The 12,009-nt window shown below is 38.7% G+C and overlaps 1 protein-coding gene across 1 annotated transcript in view; it reads left to right on the top strand.

The window, feature by feature from the left end:
* The window catches only part of LOC104642538 (BCL11 transcription factor A), a 147,574-nt gene that overhangs the window by 13,920 nt on the left and 121,645 nt on the right, over nucleotides 1–12,009 (top strand). Inside the window, exon 3 of the mRNA XM_075749864.1 lies at nucleotides 2,203–2,278. The gene's annotated coding sequence lies outside the window, so the exon portion shown is untranslated. The remainder of the gene's footprint in view (nucleotides 1–2,202; nucleotides 2,279–12,009) is intronic.

The following is a 12,009-nucleotide window of genomic DNA, read 5'->3' on the forward strand; positions in this document are numbered from 1 at the left end:
CAAAATACTGTAGTAGAAATGTGGTTGTACTTAGAATATGTTTACTGGTATGTTTGTGCAGGTGGGAGGGAGTGTAAGTTATTTAGCTGTTAAAAACCCTGAGTTATAAATGATCTTCACACACCATGAAATAGAAATCAGGTAATGGATTACTTATGCACTACCCTAAAATTATGTTTGTACTAGAACAGATGAAAGTATCCTCAAATAAGAGACTTGCCATTGCACAGCAAATCTTTGTTGCTGGTTCTCTTTTCTTAGTATTGTAACTTGCTCATTAAACGTTTTAGACCCATGACTAGTTTGGGGTTTGATTCTGAGGTGCTGAGTGCTCTTGCCTTGATCCTCTAGTGCGTTTAAGGGTGTATGTAAGTAAATGAGTAGGCTCTGGTGGGATGAATTGTGTACTTGATATGAAGCATGTAACCTGGTCCTCGGGCAAGTCAGGCTTCAAATGACTTTGCGGCTGAGGAACATAGGCCTGGATGAGAACCTTCCTGCAGTCTCAAGCTTGTCCTTGAAGTTAATCAAGAATTATTTACGGCATCATAATCACACTGCAGTTTCACAAGTCTTGGTTTACTTTTCCAAATGTCCCATCTCTCTGTGCTCTGGTTTTAAGTGTTTTCTGTTTCACTAGAAACCAGTGAAGCTTTTGGCTGCTCTTTGAACAGTTCCTTTATTACTGATGATTCTGCTCTGAAAATGATAGTGAATTTGAAACAGTACAGCTGTTCCTGTAATTGTTTTATTCAGCTGTAGGAAGGCATCCCTGAGATGGTTTTGACTGCTTGAATTTGTTGTTGGTTTTAAAGTTTCTGGGAATACGTAGCTCACACATAGGCATGCTGTGGTCCAGAGAACTGAACACTTCAGTTATTTCAGCTTCAGGTACAGAAGGAATAGGAGCCTTGCACATGGTGTTTCTGTAGATTCTTCTTGTGCTTGCCGCTGCCCTATGGTCAGACCTAATTCCAAAATGCAAAGGAGGAGGGAAGGAACTTGCTGTTGCTGTAGGGAGGTATTGATCAGGCCATAAGCTAAGAGGGTACAGGGCCATATGAACAGCCACGAATAATCATTTGTGGGATAGCACGGAGTAAGTCCTAAATCCTGGAGTTCTGCTATCAATGATAAATTCAAGCAAAGTTATTTTGGTAAGACTTTAATTACACAGTGGAAGATCTATATTGTTCCAAACACTGCTCAAAGAGCTGGGGAGGGAAAAAAACCCCCAAACAACCAACCTGGTGATCAGGAAACTGAAGAGTATCTGAAACTTCTGCTAGTTCACAGCATTAGGAAGAATATAATGGCAACCAGATATTGCATAAACACAAGGATCTAGCTCTTGTGAGGAACACACTTAGATTGACCAGAAATAAGATAAGTAATCTAAGGACATGCTATTGCACCAACCTGATCCAGTCAAATGCTTCAATTAAGGGCCCAGCTTGCCTACCTCATGTTTAACCGAATCAATTTATGACAACTTGGTGTGTTACATTACTGGTCCTTTAGCCGAGTACATAGCGAATTTGTCAGGATAATTGTTTCTGTTTTATGTTAACACCATGCTCTGGCTAATCCAGATGAGATACAATTATGATTCTTTTAATAATGTTGATGAATTCTGTGTCTGTCCAGTTTTAGAGGAAACTGGGTACGCAGCACTCTGCTAATATTTCTCTGTTTCAACTTGAGCCAGCAATGATCTGTTCTAGCCTTTTTTCAGCTCATCGTAATTTTGAGGTCCCAGAAGAAGCTTCAGAAGCCTGGTTCTTATTTGTCCTAATCAATACCTCTTTGGGCAATACAAGGGATAATTTTTCTCAGTAGTGTAATGGACTCTAGCTTAAGTAAGAATCAGCATGAGAGGTTTTGATACTGAATTTGAACTTGATTCTGTACAGAGTTCAAATTTGGTATCAAAACTATCAGGATTTGCATATCAGTTTGGCTGTGAATTTCCCCATGGGCTGCTGGACATGCTTCACTTGAAACCATATTCCTGTAGACCTTGGTTTCATTTAAAGGGGAGGAAAACCCCTTGAAATCTTTGGGAGGGAAAGCCAAGGGTCTCTGAAACTAGGCTTCGAACTTGTACCTGCAATGAATGTGGTGCAAAACTTTATTAGGATAAAATTTTATTAGAAGAATTGAGGGAAACTAAGCTGATCTGTTCTTCAAACTCCCCCACAGAAACTACTTGTCTGATATCACATAGAAGATGAACGTAAGCCAAAATTTCCTGGTCAAGAGTCTACTTATCTCACAGGTAAGAGCAAAACTCAAGAGGATTCCTGGTGTTTGGGGAAAATGTAGACTCAGTTCTGGAACTCTTGGCTTTGGCTTCAAGTATTAATGCAAATAGTGTATTAAGAAAGAAATGAAGCAGGGAAGGGCTCTTGGAGTTAGTGCTGGGTGGCAAGAAAAGCAAGCCAGTGCAGAAAGATAAATAATGTGTTAGTGTCTGAAAGGAGAGGTGTTGTCCTATTCCTGACACAATGTCAAGAAGATTCATAGACTGATAGAATGGTTTGGGTGGGAAGGGACCTTAAAGCCTATCTAGTTCTGACCCCTGCCATGGGCGGGGACACCCTCCCACTAGACCGGGTTGCCCAACAAACCTGGCCTTGAACGCTTCCAGGGATGGGGCCTCTGCAGCCTCTCTGGGCAACCTGTTCCAGTGCCTCACCACCCTCACAGTAAAGAATTTCTTTCCAATATGTAATCTAAGTCTAAAATGTTTTACTGGTTTGACTTTGTGTTGAAGAACACAGAACAGTTACTAAGTGGTTTTATAGGGAATTTCACCTATGTAACAATAAATTGAGTTCGAAGATAACATATCTCTTATGCTTTTACGCTTTTTGGATGATAACTGTGAAAAATTACCTAGTGAAGGTTAGCAAACTGTACCTGTGGCCATTTTCTCATGACCTCTGAGTGATAAAGTTTACTATCTTGGATCATGATGCGTTGTCAAATGACAGGTTTGCCTGTCTGGCCAACAAAAAGTAATTGAGGAGTGTTACAGTTTACAATCCGTGTTTCACCAAATCTGTAGCTTTTTGAGCTGTTAGACCTGAACAAAATAGGTCAACGTTGACAGAATAAGGTTGGCTCTCATTTTTCTTCGGTTTTTGACTGCTTGTGTGTGTGCTTTGTGCCTAAAAGCATTGTATAGGAAGCACATAATGTCCCGGAGATATTGCTGTTATAATTTTGCTTACAGCCTGAGTTAAGATTTTTTTGTCTTATGGTACAGTATTTTTTTGTGTGGTTGCTGTTCTAAAATCTGCATCTTGAATCCCAGATCTGCATGAATTTGAGCAAGTAATTTGATAGACTCCTGTAAGTGGGGAATTAAGAAATCCCTACCAGCTGGAACTGCTTAATAGTGGAAGCTTTGCTGACCTTAGGTTAGCTGTCCACAAGCCATTTATTTTTGTAGGTATGGAGCCAAGATATGGAGCAGCAAAATTGCTTCTCCTGCTCTGTTTCTCACCCCTTCCCCTTCAGTAGTGGTTTCATTTGTTGCACCCATGTTGTGTCCTGAAATACATGAGTAATTGCAAAAAAAATTTGTTTTGTAGATTTGTTTTTTTTAATATGCTTAGGCATCGGGGCAGCAGTATCTGTGTAAAGAGATCCTTATGGTTGAGTTTCCCTGAAGCTGTTCAATACCTGCTGACTCTAGCTTGGTGATTTTTAGATAGCTTCATCCTCAGATATCTTCATCTGCATGAAATGTCTTATCTTGCCACTTTGAATTTGTATTAGTCTAATAATAAATGTGTAGTGAAGTATAAAATCTAAGACAGGCTGGCTTATATCTGTTACACTTTTCCAGGTAAGCTATGTCTACGAAAAGGAAACATTAAAGACAAAAGTCTGCTTTGGCTAGAGAAGAGGACTTATTTAAACTCCTCTGGGGAAAGAGACTTAGCAGTGGCACCAAACAAAAAAGATAAGCGTGTTATTTGGAAAAGACTTTGTGTGTGGTACTATACTGTCTAGTATAGCGTGCAAAATGTTCCTGTTTGAATTATGCTCTGATCTTAGGTTTCAGAGCTTGACTGAGAATTGCAGATGAGGAGGGAGAGATGAGATTTTTTTTTACTTGGTGAACTGCCACTTCTCTATGCTTTAGGACATTCTCATGGATCTTGGAAGTATGTTCTTCAGAAGTCTACTTTAGTGTCCTTCTTTCCATATACTCCATTGAAACTGGGTAGATGTAACTCACTCTTTCAAGCCCTGTTTGCTTTTCATAGGGTACAGAAGCCACCATTAGGAAACAGGCTGTGATACCATGCTAGTGGCTAAAGGACAGCTAATTATTCAGAACTTTCTGTAAAAAAAAATGAGGTTTCTCAACTCTTCCAGAAGTTTGGCTTGTACAGATGGACTTCTAATGGAAGTCTTGCATGGTGTTCTGCACTAGTAAAAGATAATTAGGGAACATTTTAGATGCGTTCATTTCTTGCTGACTGGAAAACAAAGCCTTGGGTACCAAAGGCATTTGTCTAATGTATGTGGTGGCTGTCTATTTTGGGCAAACAATTTGGTAAATGGATTTCACTAACCCCAGAACAATACAAGCACTGAAAATCCTATGCTTCCATATCCTGGAGAAGAGAGATATGTATTTGTACTACAGCAGTAAGATATTTCATGGTGGAATACAAAGGGGGAAGAAATCTTTCATTTGGGGTGTTGGATGAACTGAAAGACTTAAAGAGGAAAATGTGTTTTTTCAAGTTAGATGTAGTATAACTGTAGTAGCATAGCTGAGATGAGACTGGTGTTCAATATGCATAAAATAGTAGAAAAGGTGTTAAATGAGCTGGAAAAATTAGGAATGATGGAACTAGTGTGGGAACCAAATGCTTCTCCTTCGCATGAAGTGCCTGAACTCCTTGGTACAGATTCTGTGTAAACATGTTAAGGGCAAATGAAGCAATTATAATATCAGAGGAATTATGAACCAAGATTCTGAAATAAATGAAGTGCTTAAATATATGCAAGAAATGAAAATATTGTTATATTAGCACTGGTCTTTAGCAGAGCACATACTAGACTGAAGTAGCTTTGTAAAGGAAAGTATTTGTGGGTAAAAATATGTAAAGGACAAAGTTTCAGTTTGTATCTTGTGCTTGAATGTTTTGGTGCAAAATAAATGAAAGCTAGATTTTTTGAAAAAATGTTTTATTGTGTTAGGGAAGGACTTTTTTTGGCTTATGCTTGATATTAGAAAAAGGTTTTTACAAAATACTACAGTACACTTTTTCCAGCCTGCAGTTATGGATTTTCTTAAATTAAAAAAACCACAACCAAACAACAAAAAACCTCAACTTGAAGCCACTCTGAGGGATTTGCTAGCATATTATTTTACTCTGAGGCAGGATCAATTTTACCTGTTATTCAAGACAGAAGTTTGTCTGGCTTCCCTTTAAAAAACATTATGATAAAAGCCCTATGTCTTCCTGCTTTCATCTGTTCACATGGTTGACCACTTTCTGTGCAGAAATCAAGCCCATCATTTCTTGTCTTCTTTATGTTGAATAATTAGAGAATCTTTGTGGCAGCCTTTCATATAGTGGAAGATTGCTACATTGTCTCCTCAAATGTGCTTTATTTCACAAAATGGCTTTGCTAAAGACAGCCAGGTATAGCACAAATAGAAAAACACAATGTAGGAAAAAAGACAAAGATGTTCCTCAGAGCCAAACCCAAATGCCAATGCAGAAACCCTCCCCATGTCTGCTTCTCAAATCTTTCCTCCCTGATGCAAGAGTCTTTCCTTCTAAATATCCCCTTAAAGGACAGGAATAATTTTGTGGCTTTGCAGCGCTGTCCTTATTGCTAAAGGGTACAGTTTCTTCCGCAATGTGTGTGTGGCTTTTTAAAGTTTGTAGCGAGTGGCTTTTTGCTGTGGTCTGCATTGGACAGGATACAATCCTATGCCTATTTCTTTTCCACATTACTGAGAGGAGGGACTAGATAAGTTGTTTCATGAACTGCTCTGTCAAATAGCTTGAGAGACACCTAGCCTCCCATAAGACTTTGCACATTTGAATCTCATCTATCAAAGGAAAGCCTGATATTTTCTAGGATGCCACAATTTGTGGAAATGAATGAGCTTAATTAAGCTCATGGGAAGCTCTCACAAATGGCTAGAGATAAATATCAAATGGGGTCAATACACTGTCATGAGACTTTTGGCTTGTTACTGGATGTTCCCATCCCTTTGGGATGGCCTAGAGGGCAAGGACTTCTGAGAAGATTGGGGTCGGCCATGATTAAAGCTATATTTAGAAACTTTTTTAATTGCATAGACTTCAGGCACATTAGAGCTGGCTGATTTTTTTATGGAACAGTTTTCTGTTAGAAAATGCAGTTTAGTGGAAATCAGAATGTTTCATGGGACTATGTCAATCTGACTAGCTTTTGACAGGAAGAGAGGAAATTAACTCAATTTTTCAGTGTTTTAGTATATGAGAATGTGTTGTTTGAACAACATATGCTTTACTGAACTATTTGACAAGTTTCATGCTGAAACTCAAAGCAGAATGAGAGTAATCATACTAATCTACCAAAATATGAGTTCAAGTGTATAATAAGTAATTTATCTGCTATACAATAATTTGTTGACAATGATTCATGTTAAAATGGAATATGTAGCCACAAAATTTTTCCCCAAGCGTCACTTCCATAGAATATTATTTGGGTTTTTATTCTAGGTTGGAACAAAAGAAAAATTAAAAATGTTGCGATTTCTTGTAAAATAAAAGTTCTGCTCAGCTCAGGGGGCACTTTGCAGAATAAAACTAAATCCTGATATAAATCAAATCTATTGGTGGGAAAAGGTATTGAGCCTGAAAAGAAAGTGATGGGCCTGGATTTTGCTACAGGTTACACTGAAACATTGAGAAGTACTTACTGAACACAAAAAGTGACCAACCTGGTAGAAATCAGAGGGCTGGGGAAAAGACACTGTGGGAATAAGGGGACTAGATGAAATAAGTGGGAACCCCCACCTCAGGGAGAACCTGGCCTGCTGTTTCCGATGGGTGGCTGGAAAATCAGGAGCAGGCACTGAGACATGAGGAAATAGCCATGGGGAAAAAGCAATATAATGGTCCTGGACGTAGCCTAACATTTTTATCTATATAAATCCCACCAAGAAATTCCTCTTGAGTAAATTTACAACTCCTGTACTTGTAACTTGCCTGACTGTGTCTGAGAAATGTTCACTGGGGTGATGGGATCAGCTCCCCGATTTACCGTTGCAACTTGCCGGCTACTACAGTGGGTTACAGTGGGAACACACATTCATTTGCAATTCTTCACTGGGGAGAGAAGGGTGCTTGCTGCCTATCAACTTTGGGTTTACTTTAAATGATAGGTGAACTGTTTAAGACTAAACACCAAAAGACTAGTTGATGATTATAGTGCTAGAAACAGAGAAAAGACGTGTAAAAACATAACACAAGATGTGTGAGTGTCTTGCATTAGTGTCTTGTTTTAGCTTGTACTTGGGATTTCTCTGGAGGTATTTGTTACAACAGCTAAGGATCTGCCTGCTAGTGCTGCTGCTTGAGAAAAATTCCATGTCTAGGTTTGATTCCTGGTTGGACTGGGTGGCTGCTCTTGAATTTGCATAGCATGTTACAGTTTTGGATGCTCGTGGTCTTGTTTCTAGCTGTTTGGCGTAAGGGAGAGCGCTAATGTGATATACCCAGGCTGGCTTGGAAGTGGCTCACGCTGTGCCCACACAGGCTAAGTGCAAGGAAGATCCTGTGGTGTGGATGCTTCTGACTTTGTTTTTCCAAAAAATCAGCTGCGTTGCAGTTACGGATTTAGTTTAATATTTTGTAAGCTATCAGAAGAGATATTTTTAGCATTATGGCTTATTTTTGTTTCCCTTTCTTAGCAGTGTGTTTGTGTTGCATTCATGGCTTGAGCATTTTCAAGTGACTTACCAACAGTGACTAATGCTGTCAAGTATAGTTTGGAGCTCCAGAATCCCAGCTGTTCTGCACATCAACTATATAGTGGTGGCCAGAGAAGTAATAGCACAGAAATAAAATATACTTAGTTTGCTTATTTACTACTTTCACAACTTTTTGCTTTTGCACAAACGATAAAGTGTTCTGGTGACTCTTTTTTCCAGAATTGTGCAGGAAATGCAAACAAAATCTACTCTTGCAGCACACTCCTTGATAACTAGCACGGACCAGTCATATGTGTAGCTGTGTCAGCAGTGGCAAATTGTAAACTCTGGTATTTCCATTTGCAAATGTACCTCTCAAGCTGTGCTCCCCCTTCCCAGAGCAGTCCCAGGTTAGTAACCTTACTTCTGCTGCTACATCTGGGAGAGTGACAGAGCCTCAGCCAATGTTTCTTGTTTCTGCCTTGGTAATTATCAGCTCTTCATACATCTCACTGAGAAGCAGAACTACACTCTGGACCCACAAGTTAAAATCCTTAAGTGGTACTGTTGATGGAGGAATAATTGTTTTTTGCATTACATGGGCACACAGGAGGCTTTTTCTTGGTACGTTTTTCACATCAAAAATACATAGGAAAATGATAAAACACAACTTAATATATGCTAGTGTGCCCTATCTTGGGGGATGAATATGTCATTCCATATGCTGTAGCTAAACATAAATGAACTGTTATTAATGATTGCCATAATGTTTTCTAGCAGCTAGCTGGCTGTGATTCTAGGAATTTTTTCCACTGTGTTTTGAAGGGTTAGGTTATTTAAACTTACTATCAAATAGAATCAGATCAAAGTGAGCTAATTTTTCTTAAACACTAATCATTTTAAGGCTATTGAACTAAATATAGAGGCAGTTCATTAAATCATTAAAACAGCCTGCAATAATGCTCACAAAGTCATTATAGTGCTATTCCCTAGCCAGAGAGGTGGTGTTGCCTTAAGCACAGTTTAATCAAATTAGATGGTGGGCTATGTCCTGGGGTTTCTCCTATTGATATTCATTAAAAATACATGATTTATCACTAATCTCTGTAAGGTATATCCTACTCCTCCAAATGAATTTTGTAAATGTCAGGGGGAAGAAAACAGAATAGTTTATTGTTATAAGAATTTAAGTGTGGTGTGATCACACTTACATTTATATACTATGTAATTTAGTGATAGATGATAATTTTAATGTGCCTTTAAAATTTTTGCCCTTAGTTAAAAAGTTAACAAAAATGGAAACCCCTTAGGAGTAACTACTTTATATTTTAGTACTCTATAGGCATATGAATTGGCTTTAGAATTAATTATTTTGTAGATCATCATGCAGTTTGCTCTTATAGATTGTCTATAAAAGTTCACTGTTTAATGTCATGTACTCCTTTTGGTACAATTTTCCATTTTTTTTCTTTTTATTTGGAACACTTCAGTGTTGTAACTCCCCTGTCCTTCCTCCTTCACTCCTTTGATATTTTTAAAAAAGTATTTTCTTGTTTTAAATTGGGAGGAAACATTAATGAGACCACACACAAACATTCCCCTCTGTGCTGTCACCACAACTTCTTTTTTTTGGTGATACTTTCTTCATTTATCTGATGCTTTTTAATCATGCAACACTCCACAAATGGGGTAGATTATGTCACCTAACACCTAAGCGTGCAGCTGATTAATGGTGCAGAGTGAGGTTTTAGCACACTTCAGACCAGGAAGAAAACCACTTCTGATTACAATGGTAATTTGGAAACAATACAAGCTAATTACTCAGACTGGAATTTGCTTGAATTATCCTGGCTCTTGTTAAGTGCCCTGTAAACTTACATCACTTTGGTTTTGTTGCTTATGAATCTTTGATAGTACTCGGAACCTCAGCTGAACATCCCCAGTGATACCTCTGTTCTGAGAATTTCTTGATATTGTGTTGAGTCACTTCTGCTAGAGGAAAAAGCCACGTACTGAACTTAGTTGTGTCTGCCTACAGTGCTTATCCAGGACCAGGGTCCGCTGGGGTCAGTTAAAAAACGCAAGCTATAACATTTCCAGAGGATGTGGATCAAGTTCAGTGTCCCAAAAATTTTCTATCAAAGCTCAGAGCTTACCCAGTGCTGCTTAGCTATGCCAACACAGATTAGTAAGAAACTATTTACTTGATTGTTGGGTATTAATCATGTTACCACGGAATTGCTACTTCATTGAGACTGACTTGAATATAAAAGGTAATAGTTTTGTTGTAATTACCGAGGTGGTGTTGTAATTACCGAGATATTCATATAACAATTCTTGCACTAGGAACTTCAGATGTGGTTTTAAAATGCCGTCCCACTTGCATTTGTCAGATGTGCCAAAAGCTATTCTCAATTACACTGAGGTAAATTTGAACAGATTGCTGTCACTGGCTCTGGTGTTGATTTACACTGGCATGTCTGAAAGAAGAGCTTATTTCTGTACACTTTAGAAACTGAAAACATTTTTCAAGGCAAATAATTATTCTGCTGGACACTTGAATACAGGTGGCTTCAGTTTCATTGGGCTGTAGCTAAATCTAACTGTGATTCCAGACCAGTTGAAGCCACTCTAGGTTGGTGCTGTTGAAGTTCTACCTTGACTCCCTTACACTGGCACAGGAGTTTGTCTCATGCTAATATAAGTAGGTTCAAGAACCTAAACCTGCAGAAAAACATTTACGTTGGCAGCTGAACTCAAGATATCTTACTGTGGGATTTGACAAATGACAGTTGTAGGTGCGAGGAGAACAGGGATGTACAATGTGGTGGGGAAGAAGGTAGACCAGAGCAGTGCTAACCAAGACAGTCCGGAAAGGTCACAGAGCTGTAGTCTGAGTTAAGGAACAGCAGTGCTTTTTCTCATGATCTTATTTCCATCCATGTATGGGTTTTTTGTTTTTGTTTTTTCCATACTGAAGCACCGGTTCCTGGAACAGAGAGGTTTCCGAAAAATCAAAACTTGTTCTAATCGTTCTAGCCCTGCTGGTGTTGTGAAGGAAAGCTTGAAAACATGTCCTAAACACAATGTGGCTCCACTGACTAAGACATTCACAAGAGTTCAAAGGGTATAGATCAAGTAGAAAAGATACCTTCTTTTCTTAACTGACTGTTAATGTCATGCTTTTTAAACCCATCCCCTAATAATTTTGGAATGTGAGTTGTGATTATTTTTTTTAAGCATCCTGGGTTGGCTAAATTGGAGTAGATGTAACCACAGAGGTAGCTGAACGGCACAAAAGATTTGTATCGCTGTGGGTGCTGCTCCTGCAGGGTGCAGCATGTGTGTGAGTAGCTCTGGCTGCACGCAACCCCAGTGGAGCTTTAGCGTAGGTCTGGCAATCAGCCCACAAGCCTTAATCCTGCGAATATACATCACACGCTTCATTTTATACTCGTGAGAAGCCCAACCTAAATGAAATCCTATTAAATTGTGGGTCTAGAGCTAATTAAACATCTGCCTTTCAGTGATTTTTTTTAGTGAGGTTATATATAGTGTATAGGTAAGTACACATCTGTAGGATTGGTTCTATTTTTCTAAGTACAATGGATAAAACATTTGTGTGTTTTTCCTACAACAGATCAGCATAATAAAATGCTGATGGAAGACAGTATCTGATTTATCTAGTCTGTTTCGAAACTTTTCAAAGCAGAGTGTGAGGTACAGTAGGGCAGCTGGCTATTATCCATAGGCTTTTCAGCTCCAAAGCCTTTGAGGTGAGAACACGAACAAGACTATGCCTTAATTATTGCCAACAACTAGCTTTGCTTTTCAAAGTAATAAATGGGGGTCCTTACAAAGTCTCTTCTTAAGTAGCTAAATGCATAATCCACCTGGGATATTGTTTTAAAATTCATTTCATCTTCAGTAATTTGATCAGAGAAAGAGTTGTATTGGTCATTTCTCTTGTGTAAGAACTGTGTCGCACCTAGGGGCAAGGAACATTTATTTTCATGATTAATACCTGTGAGTTTCATGGCCTAATAAGAAAGCCCTAGATGTATTTG

The sequence above is a fragment of the Balearica regulorum genome, chromosome 3 (genome assembly GCF_011004875.1).
Source record: "Balearica regulorum gibbericeps isolate bBalReg1 chromosome 3, bBalReg1.pri, whole genome shotgun sequence".
NCBI classification, from domain to species: domain Eukaryota; kingdom Metazoa; phylum Chordata; class Aves; order Gruiformes; family Gruidae; genus Balearica; species Balearica regulorum.